Genomic DNA, 14,770 nt, shown 5'->3' on the forward strand with positions numbered 1-14,770 from the left:
AGTTGTTTACATTTCGAAAAGCAGTCTTCTGCCAGTGCTCATATGAACCCATGAGATAAAATCAAACTTGCCGTTTGAGTTACAGTGACCAACTTCCCAGTGCAGCCATGGCTATCACAGGATTTGTCAATAAATTTCACTCAAATTGTTCATAAAATCTAATCCCAATTAAGATGACTGGAAATATTGGTATAAAATCTATAGATGAGATAGTAGTGTTATATCAATATTAATTTTCTGATTTTAATCCTTACATTGTGTTTATGTAAGGGAATACCCTGGCTCTTTAGAGAACACGCTGAAATATTTAAGAAAGTTCATGACTACAACTTATTACCCAATGATCCAGAAAAAAATAATTTGTACATACAGCAAAGAAAGAGAATGATAAATCAACTGTGGCAAAATATTAACAATCAGGGTATCTTTTTACTTCTTTTGCTATTTTTTAGAAGTTTGGAATTACTTCATAATGAAGTTGCTGAGAAACTAATTTCAAAAACCTAGAGCTGTCTTAAGCCTGTCACTGAAATGTAGTGATTTCAGCCATGCCAATGCTACAGAGTGAGTCAGAAATGGCGTCTCCTTTTTTGTCATCTTTGAGCTAAAATGAGTCATTTCTTCTTTCAGCTAAAGAACTCTTCTATTCATGGAGGAGAACACTAAAGATGCTTTCCACGTGAATCCTGAAGGTAAGAGGAATTTGATCATGTGCTCCTCTGCCACACTGCCCGTCTGTCCTACCGTCCCTTTTATGCAGGCAAGGGCAGGGACGCGACTCTCTTGACTCACAGAGAGAATAATTCTAAACCAGTCGATATCCACATGGTTACATTCGGCTGTTCTCAATGACCTTTCAATCTCCCCAGCCCTGCCCAGAAAACCCTGCTCCATTTTTTTCAAAAAAAATATCAAACGATTAATAGCTGATATCACCTAGTGGTGCAATTATGGGGGATTTTTATTGTCTTCTTATATTTTCTGTACTTGAGAGATTTTTTAGCGATGACAATGTTATTTTTAAAATATGAAAATATAAAATATTGTTTGCTTGTGTTTTCCAAGGCAGCTCTACATAAATCCTTGCCATAGCTTTCTGTGTCCCCATCAGCCCCCTAATATTGTTGCTGTTGCATGCCTCCTCCCTCCTAACCCATCGACAAACCTTATGGAAAAACTCATAAATGGTGGACTCAGGCTCTTCTTCATCACCCATCAACAAGGAAAATCACTTTATGGCCTTAAGACCCACTGAACTCCAGTCACAATCTGCTGGCTTGACTCTCACAAGTTGTTGGTTTTCTCTCCCCTCCTACAATATCCTGTCGCCACTTAACTCACACGTTCCACCTTTATTCCAGCTTGAACGTTATGCCCCTATTCTAGAATGCCAGGCTCAGATGACAAATAGGTCATGAGGTATTATGACTCCATTTTACACGTGGAGAAACCAAGCCTCAGGGCTTTCCTCGGTACATACTACAGTAAAATGGGATTTAGATCTCTGAGACCAACTTGACCTATGTAACCCTGAGAATGCATGCCTTCTCTTTCAGAGGAAGTTAGAGATTCATGAAGATATGAAACCGACTAGTACATTGGCAGAAAAGAATTCTAGCCAAAGTTATGCTAGGATTTCCTGAGGGCACTCCAGGGTATTTACTAGTCTTCCAACATTGAAAAAGTCATAGCCCTTTGAGGGCTATCTGACACTTCAGTATCAAGAACCAAGCCTGAGCTTCCCCTCTGGGCCAGAGTTTCTCAACTTTTGCACTGTTGATATTCGGTGCCAGATAATTCTTTGTCGTGGGGGCTGTGCTGTGTATTGTAGGATGCTTAGCAGCATCTCTAGTCTCTACCCACTAAATGTCAGCAGGACACAACCACATTCCACTTGTAACAACCAACGGTGTCTTCAGACATTGCCTGAAATTCTAAGAAGGATGAAATTTCCTAGTAGTGACAATAAAATAATGTTATCAGATGTACCGAATGTCCCTGGGGGTAGGAGGGACAAAATAATCCCCAAGGAGAACCACAGCCTAGCAAGAACTTTTTTCATGCAAGTAGGCTAAAATTGATAGTGTTCAGAGCAAATATTACAAGTACTGATAGAAAGGATAGCATAAGTCATCAAAGTGATTTGGCACGACAGGACCCTGTGGCATAACAGCCCCTCCAGGAGTACTCGGCAGCATTGCAGCCAGTGAATCAACCCAGCCAGTTGACTGGCTTTCCTGAGTTTCTTTCTCCTTTCTGGGCTTCTGCCCATTGATGCTAAATGCCTCGTGAGGTTTCCTTGAAGGAAAGGCAAACGAGAAAGAACAGGGTACTAATGAATCCTGGAACATTCCTTCCTTTCATGAGGCCGAAAAGGTCCAGAAAAAAAAACTGTGTAGTCTGAACTGTGTTGCAAAGCACCAGAGGGATTTGACTACTATTTTTTTATTTACATGTGTACTTATTTATAGACTACATTATTGCACAATGATTTGAGACTTCATCTCCAATTGATGTTTTTTTAAACGTACAGGTATGCGTTCTAGGCAGTGGCTTAACTAGAAATCCATTTTTCCATTCCTCAAAGAGTCAAGAGTAGGCGAGCTGGTGCTAGTAGATTTACCCAAGGTGCTGACAGGCAGATGGAGGCCCCGACTGTAAAATCACTAGGGTTGGTATATGCTCTTCCTAATCATCTTCACATGTGCACCTTATACCCTAAGATGATCTCCTTTCCCTGCACCCACCCTCCCATTTTCCTCCACCCTTTACCCAACCTAGAGTTTGGTTTGCAAGGCTTCTTCTGATGCCTGTGCATAGCTGTGAAAACACAGGCAAGAACTTGAGAGCAGTTACGTGGCCATCCAAGGAAACAGAAACACAGCTCAGTTCAGGGTGAAAAGCACGTCTAGAAAGCAATGTTCATAAAAGAATTCAGAAGAAAAAAAAAAAAACTCCCTAAAATTAGGAAAGATTAGAATTAAAAGTAGAAATACAACTCTTGTCCGTGACTTTGCCAAAAGTGCCACAGTCCATTCTGTGGCCTTCAGCTTGATTTCTGGGCTCTTTGATTGAACTATAATCATACAATCCTGTCCCAGTGGTAACAATCACTTCCTAACAACCTCTTCTTGGCACCCTCTCCCAAGGTGGAACAGAATGCCACTCTGACTGGCGTGCCAGTTTCTTTTGCAAGAGCTTGGCATCCTTTGGGCTCTTCCCATTCCAACTCTCCCACCTCCATCCCCTCCCTCCTCCACTTCTCAGGCTCCCATCTGCTCATCTCTGAACTTAACTCTCCCCAGACTGCAAAAGGCTGGGAAACTTAGAAGCAGCCCCGGGCACTGGGGAGGATGTGCCCATCCTAGAGTGTGCTTTGAAGTGAGTCTAAAGCTCTATGCCTATAATCTTTTCATCCACCATATTCGCCTGCCAGAGTCCTTCAAATTTCTATCATGTGAGCCTCTGCTTTGACTAAAGTATGACGTTGCTCAAAATCTATGACCTTATCTAAGAGAGATAAGATGTTAATTTATGGACAGGAATTTGCTTATCAGATTAACTTGTTGGTACATCTCTAAGAAGAGGGCCTTGGAATTAACACAGGACAAGTTAATTTTGATTGCAATGGTGAGACTGACGTGATTGCAGAATTGCGCTCCAGACCTGCACTGTCCAATACACTAGCCACTAGCCACATGTGGTAATTTTAATATAAATTCATTGAAATTAAATAATATTAAAAATTCAGTTTCTCAGTCACACTGGCCACATGTGGCTGTAGCTGCCATCTTGGACCCAGCAGACAGAATATTTCCCTCATTATAGAAAGTTCTATTGTGCGGCACTCCTCTAGACTGAAGCTGGTAATGGCAATGGAGAGTTCTGGAAAGTAGGGGGAGCCTAAAATCACCAGCTCTGTAGGGAACAATAGAGAAAAGAATTCCAAAGAGAAAGTGAAACAAGGTCAAAGGCCCACTCTGTATGCTTTGCCAAGGGCCCCACACTGAGCAAACACGCATCCACCCACCCCAAAGCTCTTTATGTTGACACCTGCAAATGAAGGGGAGACTGGGGTTGGACTTGGGCCCTATTTCTTCCACTGTATGGCTCCTGGGATCTGTGAGCATCTCAGATCTGTGAAGCAAGACCCTACTCTGCATCCTGAGCTGAGAGGGGCTCAGAGCCTCATTCGTGCAAAGGAGTCCCTGGGCTCCCCGCCAAAGGGAACTCACCATCCTTGTGGTACATGGCAGCCCATCAGTATCTAAGAGCCTACCCTTGGGAGTTCCCAAATCAAAAGGAGCACCTTCTCCACCTGGAATCAGACCTCCACTCAGAGAGTCTGAAGGACATAGAGGATCGAGCAACAGTCACCCCCTACTGATAATACTGGTTCATACTTGCATAGCACTTGCGGTAATGTGGAGCATCTTCACAGTATTAATTCATCTTATCCTCACAATAATTAGCTGATGAAAGCAGATGTGACCCACTCAACACTTCCTATTAGAAAAATATTTGTGCTTAGAATGAGGAAGGGATGTGCCAAAGTCAACCTAACAGATAAATGACAGAACCAGCTGTCTGGTGATGGAAGTTACTTTGTACTTGTCCAGAACCCTCAGTGTGTTGTCCCCAAAGGGTATGACCTCCCTTTGGGTCATGCTGCAACCTCGGTTCATGTCCAGTCCCAAGCTAATGATGGAGCCCTTAACAGTCTCATGGATTTTTTATTTCCAAGTGAGTCATGTGAACTGTTGAGCAAGAAGGCAAAGTGGACTCATAGCTGGAACGAGAACACTGGTGTAACTTTTCCCACGAATGCTGAGATCTAGAAAATGGTGAAGAGGAAATGGAGCTCATGGCAGCCTAGGCACTAGAACTACTGAATCTGTTTTCATGTGCACAAGACTGCTTTCATGGCTCCCCAAACTCTGAATCTTCAGTAGGAGACCCTGGAACATGCCAGTGGCTTCTCTTTGCTAGAAAAGGATCAAGGACCCAGAAAAATCGATCAGATTAGTTCATTTGTAACACTTTTAATAGTTTTATGTCGTATTCTCAAATTTGAAAGAATTTCTCCCTGTATGGGAGCCATTTACATACATGGCTAGATAACAGATCAGAGTCCATATTTGCTTTAACAGAGCATCTACGAAAATACCTGGATATGAAGAGTAATTATTGGACTTTCACTTCTAGTCAGCTCTAGTACTAAATCAGCCATTGTCCAAGGAACAGAAAGAAAAAAAATCAGGGTAATCAAATAGATAAAGCAATAGTGAGGATAGTGACAAAAATGAAATGATTACTTAAAATGTGCCAAATAAAGCAATACCCCTAGCAACGCACTATTTTGTTTCTTCCCTTTACAGCAAAATCCCGGCACTTCTCAGTCAATGTCCGCTTTCTCCACCTCTAAGCCTCTGGAGTTGGAAACATCCATTTTATCAATTCGACCACTAAGCTGTTCGTGCCAAACTTTGATGCAATTCCCCCAGAGCCAGATGCCTGGATTTAATGGTGGGCATGTAACATGCACCAGAGTCCTGAGAAAATCAGTTTTAGGTTTGCCTTAACCACTCATAATACCACTATGGACCCAGACTCCTTCCATGTGGGAGATGCTTCTCCTCCCCACTCTCTGTTTTTACCACAGATGTTCAATGGACATTAGTTGAAAGACAGATGGATGGATGAATGGGTGTTTCCACCACTAAAGAGGTCAGCCCTGACTTTTTCTTAAAATGCTTTAAAAAGGGGTGAATCCTGGTTTCACATCCTTCTCCCGTTGTCACTCAATGAGTATGCACTGGGAGTATTTATTACTGCACCCAGATCCAGCCTTACTTAAGGACCATAGCCATTACATTTTTTATTGGACAGGAGGCTTTTCTGCTAAGAGAGGGTGTCTGAGGGAAGCTGAGTAGAAGGGAAAGCAGAAGAAAGAGTTAATATAAGCCAGTAAAAGACATAAGTAATTATTTTCCTGGATAGGTAGCCCTGAAGTTTTGAATGAAGAAGCAAGTTTGAAAGAACACATTGTACATGACTGAGAAAGGGTGATGATTAAATCCAGTAGAGACAAGATGTGCTGGTACAAGATGAAGAAAGTAAGGGGAGAGAGAGGCACTTTGGGACTGGTAGCAATTTCAAGATGTGGCAGAGATGCACAGACTCCTGAGACGTAGGCAAGGAGAGGCTTTAACCTTGAGCCCACGAGCTACCCCTCTGCCCACCACCCTTTGAACTTCCAGTTCCTCTCTTTTACATACCAAGAATGAACAGAGCTGAGGGGCCTCAGTAAAAAGTGTCCAGCTTTTCAGAGAGAACCCTATGAACTTCTTAAACTCTAATAAGATGACCACTCCCTTCTCTGAAGCTCTGAAAGAAGAGTTTTTCCATGAAATTGCTTGTCACCCACTTGTCAGAAACTTAATGGCAAATAATGACTGGTCGCCCCTGAGTATTTTAAATAACACTAAGATGGACACAGAATGGAATTCGAAGAAATGGAGGGAATTTCTGAAAACAAATGAGCAGGCTGTGGGACACCATGAACTGTTGAAATCACTCATCGTTACCCGAGAGGCAGAGTGCGTGCTCAGCCACACACATTAATTAACACGGGGAGGTTGGCTGTCAGCAGCTGCTGAAAATGTTGCTACCGCATGAACGAGCAAGTTTTGTATTTCACTCTAATGGGGGCCTTTTCCATGTATTTACACCATGAAATGGCAGGTTTTTATTAGGGGATTGCTTTTGCGGTGGTAAAATTTTCATGGAGATTTCCCACCTCAATTATAAAAGTAATAAACTTATTTTATTTGGATATTTTAGCAATAATTTATTTTATTTCATTACAAAAGTCATAATTTTTTTTGTTGCTTTAGAATCATCCTCCCAGAAGTAACCACTTCTAATATATTGGTGTCTATATAGTTTCAATCTTTCTTCGGTGTACGTGTTGAGATACATATATTAGAATTGAAGTTAAACATCTATTTTCTGTACCCTGCTCTCTTTTACTTTTCCCATGTTTTCTTCTCATTTAATTTTGTATTACATTATTTTAAAGATTAAATAATATTTCATTGTATGTCCATACATGAGTAGTTCAATAATCCTTTATAATTCAAATTTTAGATTTTTTTCCAATATTCTCTTTTTATAAATAGCACTGGAAGATTCTTTTCATACAGAATTGGTTTTTGCACATAATTGTTCATTTGGAATAAATTTCCGAAAGTGTATTTTCCAATTCAAAGTATATCTACATTCTTCAGGCTTTTATTAAATATTACTTCAGGCTTTTAATAAATAATAAATTTATTAAAATAAATTTTAATACTCAATTTATACTCAAAAGGTAAGGTGCCAGTTTCACCTCTACCACTGAGCAGCCAGAAGTGTTTGCAAATTCAATGACACCATCCTGAAATCTCACAGGGTTGGAAAAATAACAAAATAAGATATTTTCCATAAAAATATTTGAAAATTGAAAATCCTATTAAAACATACATTGTCATTATTATCAATTTTTAAACTACCCAAGATAGATAAGGTATTACCTCTCTCAACTACATATTTCAATGATTAACAGTCTTTCAGAGGATAAAATCCTTACCAACCTCTCTTTAAATGCAACTGACACCCAATACATTTTGTTTATTCAAAACAACTTTTTTGAATACTTTCTACACATTGAGCTTTGTGTTAAGTATGAGGAATGTAGAAGAAAAACATAATCAACACAGTTTTTGACATCAATGAGCTTCTAGCCTTGGAAGGTAAAAAGAGAAAGAAAGATAAATCAGAATTCATCATCAGTTCTGTGATAGGGTCAGGTCCTGGATGCTGTCCAGGTAGGGCATCCTCCACTTTTGGAAGATGCAAGGAAGTCCTTTCCTGAAGGAAGGAAAGCTGAAACTGAGGAGAAGGAGGCAGTTGGGCTTTTGATTGAGTGGCCATGTGCCAATCCTATTGCTTCTGAAATAATATTGAGAAAGCACATATTTCTGGCAGTTATATTCCTGCATAGAAAGAGAACTATTTGGCGTTGGGGGGTGGGGGAGGCAGCGGGGGGCAGTGGTGGGGAGCAAAGACTTTAACACGCCACATGGTGAGATATCTCCCTTAAGGATGTACTTTGGGAACAGTAGATGGTTATAATTTCTCTAGAAATCAGCCTGATATTTTTAGTTAATGAGATATGAAAGTCTAAGAGCAGAATTGTTTGGAATTATAGAAGAGATTTTAGAGGGGCACGTAAGAAAGATAGAGGGGCAAGACATGGCAACCGACAGAGAGAACTTTGGAAGAGATGAGAGAGATGCCTACTAATTTTCTACTGTAAAATGTGCTACCTGTCTACCCACAAAATTCTTGTTCTTGTTAATACATGAAGTGATACGGGGCAGCATGTAGCCTCCGGATGGGTGGAGAGTGATAACTAGGCTGCCTGCTGGAGGCTATCATACCTGCTTTACTCATCCTTCATTCTGTGAGCATGTAAGTGCTACTGTGTGCTCAGGAGTCTTCTGTTAAGCAGGAAATCTCTTGAACTGCACAGAATGTTGACATCATTACCTGCTGCTCTTCTCATACTGACCCACTGGGCCAACTTGAGCTCTGTGTGCTTGGCACATTCTTAGAGCTTTAAAGAAAAGGCGGGAATTCTAATGGGGTCTTTTAGGCTATCAAAGACATTCAGAAATGCATTCCAGAAATTCAAGTGTGGATTAGCTCCTCTGCTTAAGCACACCTATGAAAAGTATCCCATGCCATTTGTATTTTGACTTGTAAATAAATTGGCAATTAACAGAACTGCGAGTATAAGCAAAGCAGCAAACTTCTCTTCCAAATTATATTGTTCTTGTGATAATATTAAAATTAATTTCTGTCTCTAACGTTTAACTGAGAAGCATGAGAATGTAACAATAGGATGTCTACTAGGCTAAAGATGAAAAATTATTGCGAATTATCTTCCAAGCAGAGTGTTTACAAAGATAAAGAGAAATTAACTAACCTTTTTGGATACTGACTTCTTAATCCTTGTTTTCTCTTTAGTAGTCTCAGAGGGTTGTCTGGAGGGCACATCATCAATTATACGTTGTGCAAAGATGTGATGTTATCACTGTAAAGTAGCGAGTTAATGATATACCAGGTTCTGTCAGGCCAATGTCATGGTGGCCAAAGGTACAGACATTTGCATAGGCCCACCCACTTCCATGTGCACATACATCAGCACAGGGAGCCTAGCAACCATTTGAGAGATCGGCACACTCTTTGTTGGTGCGCACTAATGGGATGGTGGACTTATTAAGAAATCTAGACAGAGATACTTTCACAATTGACAATAGCACTTGCCTTTTAAGATGTTAAGCATATCATATCTTGTTTTTCTAAGTGCATTTGTCTTACTTTGAGATGCAGAAATGCATCACTATGTAAAGTTCATTTATCTAACAACCACATTTCAGTCGTCTTTGACATTCTCTGTCCCTGAGTTCAAATTAATGCACATGAACAGCTTTATTGAAGGAAACAATGAGATCTCAGAACATATTCCCCAGTAATATGGAGAGCTTATTGATTAATGGGAAGAATGAGTTTCAGAGCTCAAAGTCAAGTGCTCTTTCAGTGGATCTGTGACTCAGAATCATGTATTATATAAAGCCTTATGAAAATAGTCAGTCAGTCAGTCAGTCAGTCATTCAGTCACCCAACAAGTGTTATTGAACACCTATGGAGAAAAATGTGACAGTGGGTGGGGGCTGAATATGTAAAGGAAGCCAGACAGAGGTTACTCTGAGACTGTGATGATGATATTCAAAATGGAACACTGACAGGAGGCCAAGTGTCAGAGGTTTTCTTCTTATTCTGAGCTCTTCTACCTGGTTAAATATAGTAGCTACAGTATAAACTAAACTGTACTGGCTGTCTCTGGATTGTCCCTGGATTAGTCAGGCTAAGGCTAGTCATTATAACACCAACTTCTCTATATCTCAGAAGCTTAACAACCACAGCTTAATTTCTCACCCATGTCACAGTCCAGTGGACATCAGCAGGGGATGAATGATCCTTCCGTCTACTGGCTGTACTAAGCCCTTAGGATCCTGAAGTCTTCAACTTTGTCTTCCTCTGTCCAATAATGGATCAGAGAGAGAGGGAATGAAAATGTATGAGAAGTTTTAAAGAACAGGACTAGACTAGAAGAGTATCATTTCTGCCCACTTTCAGAAGCCACAATTCAATCACCCAAACCCATCTTCTTACTACCCGGGAATCAATGAGGTGAGCTTTGTGTGCCTGGAAAGAAAAGGGGAACCAAATTCTGATGGATACCAGAAGCTTTTACTACTCTTGTGATCTCCCAGGGTTCTAACTGAAATGGGGGGTGGGGAGAAGAAAGGAGGAATTGGAGAAGAAAAATGCTTTTGACACATTCTTGATAATTTCTTCTTAGACTTGCAACTTTCTCAGATGTGCACACAGCCCAGTCTCAATGCTCGAAAGATTTTCCCATCAGCACTTGGTCAAGACATTTTATTTTTCCAGGCCTCAGCTGACCCCTATGTAGAAGTGAGAGGTTAGATCAGAATTCTTTCAAGTCTTCTGGCTCTTTTCATATCTAAAATGACATGATTCTAGAACTCTTGCTGCTCACTTCCTCCTGAGAGAAATAATCAGGGAGCCAGAGAAGCAATGCCAGTAGGCCAATAATTTTTTATTTTAATTTTAACTTCCCAAGTCCAAGTTTCTAGAAATTAAAATATATAAAATAGATAAGGTTGTTACCAATACAATAGAGATTTTTTTTTTTTATGCCAAAATAAAGTTGTTTTGAGATTTGGATGAATGAATAGCACATTCACATACACATATATAACACTCACAGAGATCCCTCTGTGAAAAAAAATAATCTTGTTTGAACCATCTAACAATGTTCTCCTACTACTCCTGCCCTGTATCAGTCAGTTTTGCAATGATAACAAACAATGCTATCTCAGCGGCTTACAACATTCACATTTGCTCACTTTACATAAGGATGGTGAGTCAGCTGCAGGTTGGCCATAGCTCTGCTAACATTGGCTGGGCATCTGGGCTCCTCCTGTCTTCTCATTTTAGAACCCAGACCGTAGGAGTAGCCACTATCTGGAACATTCTGAGGGCATGTGGAGGACAAGAGCAAGAAGGCCTAAGTCAAACCATGCAATTATATTTAAAGCTTCTGGTTGGATATAGCAAAAGCAATCACAACCACTCGCATTCATGGGCCAAAGTTTTTCATGCAGCCAAGTCCAAAGTCATTGAGGCAGGATGTGTACACCTCCCACTGGATGCATGAACATGGCCAATGAAAATGGGTGGGGAGGAAGCAAATAGCCAGTCTGCAGACAGCCCCACCACCTCCACTGAAATTATAAATGTGACATTTCCCATTGTGAGGAAGTCACTCTACCTCTTTCCTTCTGCTGTGGAGAGTTCTTGGGTTGGAGAGAGTTAGGGGGGAGAAGCAATCAGCAATGGGGGAATGGAGGGATTTTAGTAAACATTTGTATAGTTCTCATTACAGACTGGGCACTGTTTTAAGCTCATCACAAATGCTAATTCATTTAACTTTCATCACAGCTCTGTGAGATTGGTCCTAGCATTATCCCCATTTTACAGATGAAGAAACTAAGGCACAGAGAAGTTATATAATTTGCCTGTGATCACACATCTAGTAAGTGCGAGAAACAGGAATCCAACTCCGATAATCTAGCTCCAAAATCCCTATTTCTTAAACACTAAAAAGGGATGAAAAATGGGAGAATTCTAGCACCATTGATCAGCTGGTTCCTGATACGCTGCAATTTTAGGGAGCAAAGAAACCAAGAGCCTCTGGAAGGGGCAGATATTATTTCAATAAGACATGACAAATATGTTTCTCTGAACACACACACCACCGAATGTTGCAAGATCATTAGAATATAGCTCACTGTCTCAGACATGTTCTTGCGTAATCTCTTCTCTCATGAAACTTACGGTCTAGGGAAAGGAGACACACTATCAACAAATAAATAAGGGAAAAGTGTCATAGGTCAGATGACAGAAAGTGCTGTGGAGAACAGTCAGGTGGGACAGGAGAATGAGGAATGTGGAGCAAGACTGAAGATGGGTTGAATCTGGAGACAGTGATCAATGAAGGCATGCTGACAAGGTGACATTTGAGCAATGGCCTGAAAGAGAGGAGAATGATAAATATCTGATGAGTGAACACATAAATACTCAAGAAGATTTAGCTATCCCAGTGAGAGCTAGAAATAAATTCATTAATTAAAAGATGACTCGTTACTTACACCTGGACCAGGCCACCCTTTCCCCTGACATAACTCGAGCTGATCTCCTGGTTAAGCCCCTGCCCCCTTTCTGCCCTCTCACATGGCTGCAGCCACTCCCAATTCCACCAAAAGATCTCCTGTAGGACAGAAGGGGACACGATCACAATCTTCGAATGGCCAAGGAATGTTTTTTTTTGATTGGGGACACGCAGGGGTTACGAAAGAAAACAGAGCTAACAGAACTACGGAGCAATGAGTAAATGAGAAAATGAGAAACTCTTTGAGCTTCAGTTTTCTTATCTGTGAAAGGGGAGCAACGGTGTACTAATGACAACAAAAAAACAGCTTTTCTGCCCACTGCGCAGGGTTATTATAAGAATAAAATATGATAATGATGCGAAAGTACTTTGTAAATTTTAGGTAACCATGTTAATACAAGTTTTGTCATTTTATCTTTGACGTTGCTAATCTGAGGCGGGAATCAGAGTTTAAACGGTGGATTCGCAAGTCCTGTGTGATGGTGGACAGTGCCAGTTACCTCTCTGAGCCTCAGTTTCTTCTGACAGACGGAGCCTCTCAGAAGAGGCATTATCGTCAGGTGACATCATGCTGGCCAGCAGTTCCCAGCCATGGCTTTCCATGGGAATCATCTGGAGGGCTTTTTTTAAATGACCATGTACCAGTAGGCCCAACTCTGAACCAATTGATCAGAATCTCCAGGGACAAGGCACAGGTATCAGTACTTTTAAGATGTGGTTCTACTGTGAAACTAATTGTTTCTAAGTAGTTCTAATTGAAAACCATGGATGTCTGTGCAACGGCTTTGTAAACTGCAAAACATAGCCTTTAATTTATGGGTGTTTTTAATTGTTCTTAATTGATTGATCTCACAAGGGGCTAGTTTCTCTGGAAATTAAACCAACATGCATTTTCCACCATCTGTTCGAAATGTGCCCTGGCAGAGAGAATTGAAATTTCCCCAGGTCCTATTCTTGCATTCAAGCCAAGCAGGCTGAGTGAAAACCAGTCTCTGTCAGATCAAAGATGCTGCTGGGATACTGTGCCAGTGAGTGCAGTTGGTGTAATCGGATTTGGAAGTGATTCCTTCAGCCACAGGGAAGCACTCAGCATTCTGTTTCATTAAAGTGACTCCAGTGCAAAGGTGCATAAATCACAGTGTGGCAATTTACCCAAATTAGAGTACAAACCAGAGATCATTCTAGTGAAGTCCTCTTATGTGGAACCAATCCTGAGTTAGCTCCAATCTGTACAAACGCGCTCTCTGCTAATCCTTTGCCTGTTGTAGCAGGCAGCCATCACCACACACAGCACCATCCCTTCTGTACTTCTTCACAGAGCACAAAATCTTCCAGAAGTTCTCTTGGGAAAGGAGGTAGAAGGAATATCTAGAATCCCAGGTGGGCATTTTCCATCAGCCTCTATACTAAGTCTGTTAACATTCACATAGCCACGATGTTCTGGCTAAACGTGAAGGCTCTGATGTGATGGTCGTTTTATATAGAAGCGATTCCCTTGTGCAAAGTTCTGGATGTTTCTCACCAAAGGATATATCAAAACAAGAAATAAGATGGAAACTTTATTGAGAAGCAATAAAATGTAAACTTGATAATTGCAGTGATAAACAATTAATAATGATGAATGATCACACGAGCAAGGGTCCATCCTGCTGTTAAAGTTCATAGCCAAATGTGTAAATATGTGGTCTGGCTATGGACAGATAAACGCTTGGTTACTCTGGGCACATGTAGCACTTGAAGAGCTAGAACATTCATCGCCCCACCCTTAGCTAGGGTTCTCTTAGTACTACATGCCCACCTTCAATGTCTGCATCAAACAGCTCTGTCATACTCTCCTTAAAAACTCTTCGATTCCTCTGCCAGAGTCAGAATACTAAGCTGACTCCAAGTCTCGTGCCTAATAATGCTAGCATAGGATGTTCTCCTGCATACAAAGTTTCATCCCACGTCATTAGAGTCTTGTGCTGCTTTTTCACCTTTAGGGCTTCATTGATTCATGCATTCGTTCTACAGTCATTGGCCACTGACTTTGGGCAGAGCTCGTATAAATGCCTTAATCTTGAGCCTTTAAAATCACTAACCCCTCCTACTGCTTTTCCCACTCTGAGCAGATGATGCCCTCTGCTTTCCAAACTAAATGTTGGCATTCCATATTGAAAAGACAAGCCAGACTCCTAGAAATCACAGGATACATGGGGTTCTTTCCCTGTTATTCTAACCTCAAGCCATCCAACCCAGGTGGAGCAGCAGGTAGATGTATTTAAAATAAGTTTGCAAGAAATGAGACATTTTGCATTTTTAGGACAAGCAGGGCATTTGAAATTTAATTTGGATTAATCAGGAGATATGGCAGGCAGTGTCCTAACCATTTATAGTGGAGATCTGAAGTTGGGGAAGAGCACA

The 14,770-nt window shown here is 40.9% G+C and overlaps 1 protein-coding gene across 1 annotated transcript in view; it reads left to right on the forward strand.

Annotated features, from left to right (window-relative positions):
- The first annotated feature begins 630 nt into the window (after positions 1–630).
- The window catches only part of PRLR (prolactin receptor), a 39,165-nt gene continuing 25,025 nt past the window's right edge, over positions 631–14,770 (forward strand). Inside the window, exon 1 of the mRNA XM_011380720.1 lies at positions 631–692. The gene's annotated coding sequence lies outside the window, so the exon portion shown is untranslated. The remainder of the gene's footprint in view (positions 693–14,770) is intronic.

Source organism: Pteropus vampyrus, unplaced genomic scaffold (assembly GCF_000151845.1).
Source record: "Pteropus vampyrus isolate Shadow unplaced genomic scaffold, Pvam_2.0 Scaffold400, whole genome shotgun sequence".
Taxonomy (NCBI): Eukaryota; Metazoa; Chordata; class Mammalia; order Chiroptera; family Pteropodidae; genus Pteropus; species Pteropus vampyrus.